At 39.2% G+C, this 9590-nt stretch overlaps 1 long non-coding RNA gene across 1 annotated transcript; it reads left to right on the top strand.

The window, feature by feature from the left end:
* Positions 1 to 83: 83 nt before the first annotated feature.
* On the top strand, positions 84 to 6819 carry LOC129052958 (uncharacterized). Its single transcript, XR_008518103.2, has 2 exons — positions 84 to 5395; positions 6440 to 6819. It is a non-coding gene; the product is annotated as an uncharacterized LOC129052958 (long non-coding RNA).
* Positions 6820 to 9590: the final 2771 nt, after the last annotated feature.

The raw sequence follows: 9590 nt of genomic DNA, 5'->3' as shown, positions 1-9590 counted from the left end.
TCAGTATTAATCTCTGTTGGCTTGTATTTCTTCTCTGCTTCTTCCCTTTCTACTCACCTTTGAGTATTTCAGCCTCTTCATGAATCTATCTCCCTCTCTTTGATTTCATGTAATCTCTCCTTAAATATTTCTTTGCATATGTGGGCAAGTGTACGTGTGTGTGTGTCATGTGTGGCAGAGGGGCTTCCTAACCCCTGCCTGATAGGTGCAGAACGTCGGCTATCAGAATAAGCATTGTGGAGCGATTCCTTATGCCAGGCTGCCACGTGAGATGATCCAAGACCAAAACAAGGCCCTAGACTGCAGTAAAACCCAAAACTCGAGTAGGACAGAAGGTGGAAGGCTCATATGGGTAGAAGGCCCAGAGTAGAAGACAGATGGTTTGAGACTTGAGACCCGAGGACTAAGATGGAAAGCCCGTGTTCCAAGATAGATAGAAGCCTCAGGCCTGAAACCAACAAAAGCCTCAAGAGCCAAGAAAACAGAGGGTGGCCTGAATTGGACCGAAGGCCTGAGTTGGATGGAAGTCTCAAGGCTTGAGTTAGAAGTCTTAAGACCCGGGACAGGACACATGGAAGGCCTAAGAACTGAGACTTGTGACACAAGGCCAAAGACCTAAGATTATCCCAGGGTTGTAGCTGGAAGACCTACAACCCAAGGATGGAAGGCCCCTGTCACAAAGCCTACCTAGATGGATAGAGGACCCAAGTGAAACAGGTATCTCAAGACTAAAGGCCGGAATCTGGAGGCCCATGACCCAGAACCCAGGAAGGATAGAAGCTTGAAGACCTGGGGAAATCCCAAGATGAGAACCCTAAACTCTACCTCTTTTCTATTGTTTACACTTCTTACTCTTAGATATTTCCAGTTCTCCTGTTTCTCTTTAAGCCTGATTCTTTTGAGATGTACTTTTTGATGTTGCCAGTTACCTTTAGATTGACAGTATTATGCCTGGGCCAGTCTTGAGCCAGCTTTAAATCACAGCTTTTACCTATTTGTTAGGCTATAGTGTTTTGTAAACTTCTGTATCTATTCACATCTTCTCCACTTGAGAGAGACACCAAAATCCAGTCAGTATCTAATCTGGCTTTTGTTAACTTCCCTCAGGAGCAGGCATTTATATAGGTGATACTGTATTTCAGTCCTCTCTTTTAACCCCAGAAGCCCTAGACTGAGAAGATAAAATGGTCAGGTTTTTGGGGAAAAAAAAGTGCCAGGCTCTCTAGAGAAAAATGTGAAGAGATGCTCCAGGCCAATGAGAAGAATTAGACAAGAAATACACAGATGTACCAGACTTCCGAGAAGCACCTGCCAGCAACAGCTTCCTTCTTTGAGCTTAGGTGAGCAGGATTCTGGGGTTTGGGATTTCTAGTGATAGTTATGGAAAGGGTGACTGCCTGGGACAAAGCGAGGTCCCAAGGGGACAGCCTGAACTCCCTGCTCATAGTAGTGGCCAAATAATTTGGTGGACTGTGCCAACCCTACTCCTGGGTTTAATACCCATCTCTAGGCTTAAAGGCGAGAGAACCTGGGACTATTGAGCACATTTAATATTTTCCTTGATTTTTTTCTTCCTGTTTATGTGGGAAGTTGATTTAAATGACTGATAATGTGTATGAAAGCACTGTAAAACATAAGAGAAAAACCAAGGCATGCTCCTTATTAGTGTATTGGCAATCATGCAGTTAACATTTGAAAGTGCAGTGTAAATTGTGAAGCATTATGTAACTCGGGTCCACAGTTTTTCTGTAAGGGGTCAAATCATAATACTTTAGACTGTGGGCCATATGGTTTCTGTTACATATTTGTTTTTTAAACAACCTTTCTATAAGGTCGAAATCATTCTTAGTTTTTGAGCCAATTGGATTTGGCCTGCTGTTCATAGCTTACCACCCCCTATGTATTATTTGTTATTCAGAGAAAATTTCTGAATACTACTAGTTTCCTTTTCTGTGCCTGTCCCTGTGCTAGGCACTAAAAATGCAATGATTATTGATATCTAGGTGACCTGAAAAAAAATAGTGAATGTGCTTTGTAAACTGTAAAGCACTTGTATTCTACTGTGATAAGCATTGTGGATACAAAGAAAGGAGCAAGCATAAAAAAGTGCTCTTTCAAAAGGAATATAGTACTATGCAGACACAAGGAATTGTTTGATGAATGAATAAATTATATGTATATCTGAGGCCAATTTGTGTTTGCTGCTCTGGTAATTTTGAGTAAAAATGCAGTATTCCAGGTATCAGAAACGAAAACACATGGAAACTGCTTTTAAACTTTAAAATATACTGAAAACATAAGGGACTAAGCTTGTTGTGGTCACCTATAATGTGCCAGATACCATGCTGGGTGCTAGAGCTACCAAAGGGGGAAAAATATTCTCATAGAACAAAAAATTTCAGAAAGGTGCATATTAAAGTGCTTTGTAAACTAAAGCACGATACAAATGTCAATGGGCTACATATTTATGAATGAATGAATGAATGGATGAATGAATATTAAGTGCCTCTTACATCCCAGCTATTTTGGGTACTGTAAAATACAAGATTAATTCTCCTATGTAATAAGAGGAAAGTTTATCCTCTATACTATTCAGATGTAAGGAATAATATATTGCTTAATTTTAAACAATCAAGACTTTACTGGTGAGGTTAAGTTAAATTATTACCGATACATTTTCCCAGGTAACCAGGAAAGAGCTAGTATGAGGAAATGAAGTAATAGATGTGAGATCCAGACCAAAAGTCACTTAATTCAGCTTGCGAATGTGCTTTCTAAATTATAAAGCACTTGTGAATGAAAAATTCGATGCTTTCTGTATGAATAAAACTTTCTGTAAGCTAGGTATTGTCTCTACAAAATTCTCATTGTATAGTTAAACCACAGTGAGAAGGGTTCTATAAGTAGTTATACAAACCAAGGGTTTAAATACCTGTTAAATAGAGCAATTTTGATTGCCTACTATGTGAACTCACTGTTAAAGGCACTGAAAATTTATCATATTTCATTTAGCCATGGCCAAAAATAAGGCAATACCTATGTTAGCATTTTGTGAACTCTAAGGCACCATATAAATGTAACTGTTGATTTTCTCACTTGGTGCTGAGTACTAGGTTTATAAAATTGTATGCTAATTATATTGTGCAAATAAAGTAGGAAAATTTGAATAACAATGATTATCTTTTGAATACGCATATGCAAGGGATTGGTTGTCTGAAGAATGCCACTATAGTAGTTATCTATTGTGTGCCAATCTCATTGCTAGGCATTGGGGATGTAAAGATAAACCATCTTTATTGTGTCTTGGGTAGCAGAAGAAAATATGTGTAAAATCAATTTATAATTTCTAAACTGCCACCCATATATAAGCAATATCTGCTGAATGATCATCGATTACTCTTATCCTTAGAGATAACAACTGGGGACACAAACATTTATTATCATTATTGAACCTACAACAGAGATCTATGTGTAGATTTACAAGCCTACAGTTCTATACAGATAGGAATGAACTATTGGCTTACTGAATGGTGATTACTTTCTGTGGGGCTCAGAACTACATGCCCTAGGATATAAAAATGATGTTATCATTATAGAGTGCTCACAGAAGGAAATGAAGTAATAGGTGTGAGATCCAGACCATAAGTCACTTAACAAGTTTATTCAATGATGAAAACATAGGACAAAATGGACTAGTATAAGGCAGTGTACTAAGCTAAGTAGAGAGATAAAGTCCTGTCCAGAAGATACATGCTTCCTGGCGTGATTGAGGAGATGGAAAATTTTTGCAAAAAACAAGGTGTTGTGGTCTTCCATCCAGTTTCTTAAGTGCCGATGATAGAAGTGAATTACCCACCTTGGCCTGGCCTACAGAAGTAAAGGAGTAAAAATAAATGCCTCAGGCTTGCTTTTTGATTCATTTGATAAACAAAGCATCTTTTATGTGGAATATACCATTCTGGGTCCTGAGGATAAGAGAGATGAGGGCATTAGATCACTGACAGCTGAAGATAGAAGAACATCTTTGGTTTGATTGTATAAATAATATTTCAGTGCCTATTCTCTGCAAGGTACTATGTTTGGTAAATTAGTAAATTAAATAGGTCTGGCCCAGAAGACCCACTCAATTGCCTTTGAGATTAAAAAAAAAAAAAGAAAGAAAAACGCAAGTTTCTTTCAAAATAAAGAGACATTTTTCCTAGTTTCAGGAATCCCCCAAATCGCTTGCTCATTGGCTTAGTTTAAAGCCAGAAGACTGATAAAAGGGCTCAGGGTTTGTTCTTTAATTCATTACCGAAACATTCTGCTTTTATTACAGTTAAATGGTTCAAGATGAAACAACTAGTTTTAAAGGTATTTGCTCATTGGTCAGGCTTAGAGACAGGAAGACATTTGAGCAATAAAAAAAGATTCTTTTGCATTTACCAATTTAGTAAAAATTTATTAAAACAATAAAGTGCTGTTCTTAAGTGCCTGAAAGACCTAAACCAAAGTGCACTTTATCTCATTTATCTTATGGTGGAAACACAGGAACAAATTCTCTAAGAGACTGTGTTTCTTTAGTTGAGAAGAAACTTCATTGAGTGGCTGTGATATGTTCGATACTAAGGAAAAACTAAACAGATCACCTTTGACATGCGCTGTAGAGTGGGAATAAGAGAGGGCTTTTTATTTTTTCGTTCATATGAATATTGATGAAGATGATACTAAATGCTAAATGAAATATATCTGCTCCAAAAGGCATTTATTCTGACTTGGAGATGCAACAAAAACACAATAAATGGAATGAAGTGATACTCTTCATCAAACAGAAGTGACTGTTATGTCAACCATTTTGTTAAATCCTAGACAGAAAACAAAAAAAATCATGACGAAAAGATACTTGCTTATTAATTGGCTTGGAAAGTAGAATATAGGAGAAAGGTTACTGTTTATTTTTTTTTCATGTATTCATTCATTCTACAAATATATTTGGGTGCCAATAGGTACTTGGTATAAGGTTTTTGGCCCCAGAGACATGGGAAAAAAAATGCATGTACCTTCCCAGAGAATGCCAAGTACTTTCGTTTTGGCTTGTTTTCTTGTTAGGGGCATGGCTTAGTCCCTAAATAACATTGTGTGGTTTAATTCCTACTCTGTATCTCTTCTACCACTCTGGCCACTACGATAAGCAGGTAGCTGGGTTTTGTAGTGAGCTTGCTCCTTAAGTTGCGGGAACTCTCCTTATAATAGACACTTCGTTTTCCTAGTCCATCCCTCATGAAAAATGACTGACCACTGCTGGGCAGCAGGAGGGATGATGACCAACTAATTCCCAAACCCTAGTCTCATTGGTACCAGCCTTGGGGAACCACCCACACTTGAGCCACAATTGGTTTTGAAGTGCATTTACAAGGTTTGTCTATTTTCAGTTCTTTACTTTTTACGTGCTGACACATACATACACTGCCTAAATAGATCTCTTTCAGAAACAATCCTCAGATAACGCATAGCAAAATGGAGATGGAGACATGATTTCTCATGCAACAGCTTCTCAAATTATACCTTAGAAATGTTCTCCTTTTATCATCAAATCTGCTCAAGAAGGGCTTCTTATAGTAGAATAATATCAGTGGATGAAAACAGCTTAACATTTTACCGTGCTTAAGTTTTAAGAATAAAATAAAAATTGGAAATAATTGGCCAAAATTGAAAGGAAAATTTTTTTTTAAAATTTCTCTAAATGTAGGCCTGGCTGGGCTTTGACCTTTTCCATTTTTAAATCACTCACAGAGGGTGGGACAGGAGGAAGAGTGAAGGAAAAGGTCAAACCTGTTTTAAGGGCAGCCTGCTTTTGTTCTGAATTGGTCTTAAGAACATTACCAGCTCCAGGTTTAAATTGTTTAGTTTCATGCAGTTCCAATAGCTGATCATTGTTGAGATGAGACTAAATCCTTTGTCCTCATTAGTTTGCTTTACATTTTTGAAAAGTATTATTTTTGTCCAAGTGCTTATCAACTAAACCTTGTGTTAGGTAAGAATGAAATTTATTAAGTGAATCAGTGTGACCCCTCTTGTCATAAGATTATCTTAAAGCTGAAGCCAAAATATGCTTCAAAAGAAGAGGACTTTATTGTTCATTGTAGTTCATACATACTTTCAAAGCATCTAAACTGTAGTTTCTGTGGCAAGCCAATTACATCCATAAGTGGAGAAGGAAATAGATAAATGTCGAAGTATGATTGGTGGAGGGAGCAAGGTTGAAGATAATCTGGGGTTGAAATTTTCTAGTTTTCATTCTGTACATTTTTAGTTAGACATCAGATTTGAAATATTAATGTTTATCTTTCAATGTGTGGTATCAGCTGGACTCAGTAACACCCCTTTCTTCAGGTGAGGATGGGGAATGCATTATTGGAAAATGGAAAGAAGAAAGTAACTAAAAGCCTTCCTTTCACAGTTTCTGGCATCACTACCACCACTGATTAAACAAGAATAAGAGAACATTTTATCATCATCTGCTTTATTCACATAAATGAAGTTGTGATGAATAAATCTGCTTTTATGCAGACACAAGGAATTAAGTGGCTTCATCATTGCCCTTCTACCTCAAAGAGAATTTATTCCAAAATGCTAAGATAAATGGAAGACTCTTGAACTTGTGAACTGATGTGAAATGCAGAATCTCTTTTGAGTCTTTGCTGTTTTGAAGATTGAAAAATATTGTTCAGCATGGGTGACCACCAAAAAGTAATCTTAAGCCATCTAGATGTCACAATTGAAACAAACTGGGGAGTTGGTTGCTATTGTAAAATAAAATATACTGTTTTGAAAACTTTGTATTTTGATGTGACAATTTCACTGTCCCTAACCACACTAATTACCCTAAGGTCTTCATTTCTTTTTTCTTTTCTTCTTCCTTTTTTTTTTTTTTTTTTTGGAGATGGTGTCTCGCTTTGTTGCCCAGGCTGGAGTGCAGTGGTGCCATCTTGGCTCACTGTAACCTCTGCCTCCTGGGTTCAAGCGATTCTCCTGCCTCAGCCTCACCAGTAGCTGGGATTACAGTCACGAGCCACCACGCCTGGCTAATGGTTGTATTTTTAGTAGAGATGGGGTTTTGCCATGTTGGGCAGGCTGGTTACGAACTCCTGACTTAAAGTGATCCACCTGCCTTGGCCTCCCAAAGTTCTGGGATTACAGGCGGGAGCCACCGTGCCCGGCCTCATTTCTTTCTTTTTTTAAACTACCTTAATCACCCAGTGTGGATAAATGGTTTGAAGTCTCATTTCTTACAGCATCAGTTGCTTTGGTCAAGGATACTGAGAAGCACAAACCCAATAAAAAATGTGAGAAGCAAAAAACTACTGAGGATCAAAAGTGGGAGAGGAGCAGGGTATAAACTGTAAGGCTGTGGGAATTAAGCATTCATGAAAGAGGCCCAGACCCTGAGTAGGTAAAGGGATCTTCAGTGTTTCTAGAATTCTAAATGATCAAATACCAAAACATTAGATTGGTGACTTTATAGGCAAATGAACCAGCACAGTATTCTTTTTTTTTTTTTTTTTTTGAGACGGAGTCTCGCTCTGTCTCCAGGCTGGAGTGTGGTGGCGTGATCGGCTCACTGCAACCTCTGCCACCCGGGTTCAAACAATTCTGCCTCAGCCTCCCGAATAGCTGGGATTAAAGGCGTGTACCATGGCAGCGGGCTAATTTTTGTATTTTTAGTAGAGAGAGGGTTTCACCATTTTGGCCAGGCTAGATCCTGACCTCAAATGATCCACCTGCCTCGGCCTCCCAAAGTGCTGGGATTACGGGCATAAGCCACAGTGCCCAGCCCCCAGCACAGTATTCTATTGGCAAGAGTTCTACTGCTTTGTTGGAAATTAAACTGGAAACTGTTTTTTTTTTGTTTTTCTCCGGAAAGTCTTAAGCTGTTATGGGCCCAGATGGTTATTCAGTATATGTACTTTCTTTCTTTCTTTTTTTTTTTTTTTTTGAGACAGAGTCTTGCTCAGCCACCCAGGCTGGAGTGCAGTGGTGTGATCTCGGCTCACTGCAATCACTGTCTCCCAGGTTCAAGTGATTCTTCCATCCCAGCCTCCAGAATAGCTGGGATTACAGGCACCCGCCATCATGCCCGGCTAATTTTTGTATTTTAGTAGAGACTGGGTTTCACCATGTTGGCCAGGCTGGTCTTGAACTCCCGACCTCAGGTGATCCACCAGCCTTGGCCTCCCAAGGTGCTAGGATTACAGGCGTGAGCCACCGCACCCGTCCCAGTACATGTACCTGTAAAACCGATGCCTGAAGAACTCTTACCTATGTGTTAACAGTTGAATTTGTCATTATAAATGAGTAGAGTTTGAGGTGATAAAGTTGACCCATATCCTGGGGGTTGCTTCTGAACTGGGATGGTCCTACATGGACTTTTCTCTTTACTCCTATTTCTTTGCAAGGCTGGATGTGTAGGACAGAGGGAAAGCAGGTGAGGCGGTAAGGAGACTTCCTGAAGTTATTCTTGAGTGTATTCTGTTCCTCTGTCCATCCCTCTTGATTCCTTCAGCAGATCCTATTCCCACAGGGGCTTACTTCAGTCCCCTTGTCATATTTGCTGTGCTTACCCTTGTGTTTGTGGTGCTTTGGTCCTCGAATTCCTTGATTCTCTTGTAAAATTTGAAGGGAGAGGAAATGAAAAACACCATATCTCCTGGTTAGTGAGGAAAGGTCAGACAAGGCAGTTTTATAGGGGCAGCAGAAATATTTAGAAAATGTCAAAGCATTTGATAGTATTTTTCAGTTTTTGTATTTTTTATGTGGTGTGTATGAAGTGATCACTGTATGCTTGTAGTTGGATTTGGTGCCAGCCCAACCCACATTCACAAAAACTTGTGCCTCCTATCAGTTTACTCTTTTACCCTTGGTCATGAGAAAAGGTAATGTTACTGAGGCTAGTAGACTTAGGCAAGCATCTATCATTCAAATTTCGAAGTGGAATAATTTAAATGGGGTCTAAAATTTAACCAGCCATTCTCTTCACTGTGAATGGGTAGGCAGGAAGTGTGCTAGTCATAGGTCCAACTTCTGAAAAAGGTGGAGGTAGCAAGGAAAACCAGTTGAAGTACCTTAGTACCTTTCCCATGAATTACAGCAAATGGAGCACCAAGGCAATTACATGGTAGCTGAGGAGTCATTAGGTCTCAAAATTCAAACCCCACTCAGCTATATTGTTTCCATTAGCTTGGTAAAGGTGAACTTTTGAGGGGTCCTTATTGTTAGTATTTCCTGGGTTTGCCACAGTCTTTCTCCCAGCACCAGCATTCCCAGTGACGAGCTTCCTTTTACCCACTCCGGTTTCGCTTCCCTATGTACGCTGGATCAAAATAGTAACTCCTTTCTAGAGTGCTAAAACAAAAGCTGGCATCACTTGAGGGCCTAAGGAGAGGAGAGCAAAGGGACAGCAGAATGCAAAGTAGAGTGGGAAAGAAAGTTGGATTCGAGCAGCCTTGCAGGTAGCTAACTACTTAGGCAGAACCTGTCATTTTTTGGGAACTCCGTGGTAAGGAAAAAAATTCATAAGCAGACTTTGCAGGCAGGATTTTAAAAAATCTTAG

The sequence above is a fragment of the Pongo abelii genome, chromosome X (assembly GCF_028885655.2).
Source record: "Pongo abelii isolate AG06213 chromosome X, NHGRI_mPonAbe1-v2.0_pri, whole genome shotgun sequence".
Lineage (NCBI taxonomy): Eukaryota > Metazoa > Chordata > Mammalia > Primates > Hominidae > Pongo > Pongo abelii.
Note: the sequence above shows the minus strand (reverse complement) of the source record. Positions and strands in the feature narration are given on the sequence as shown.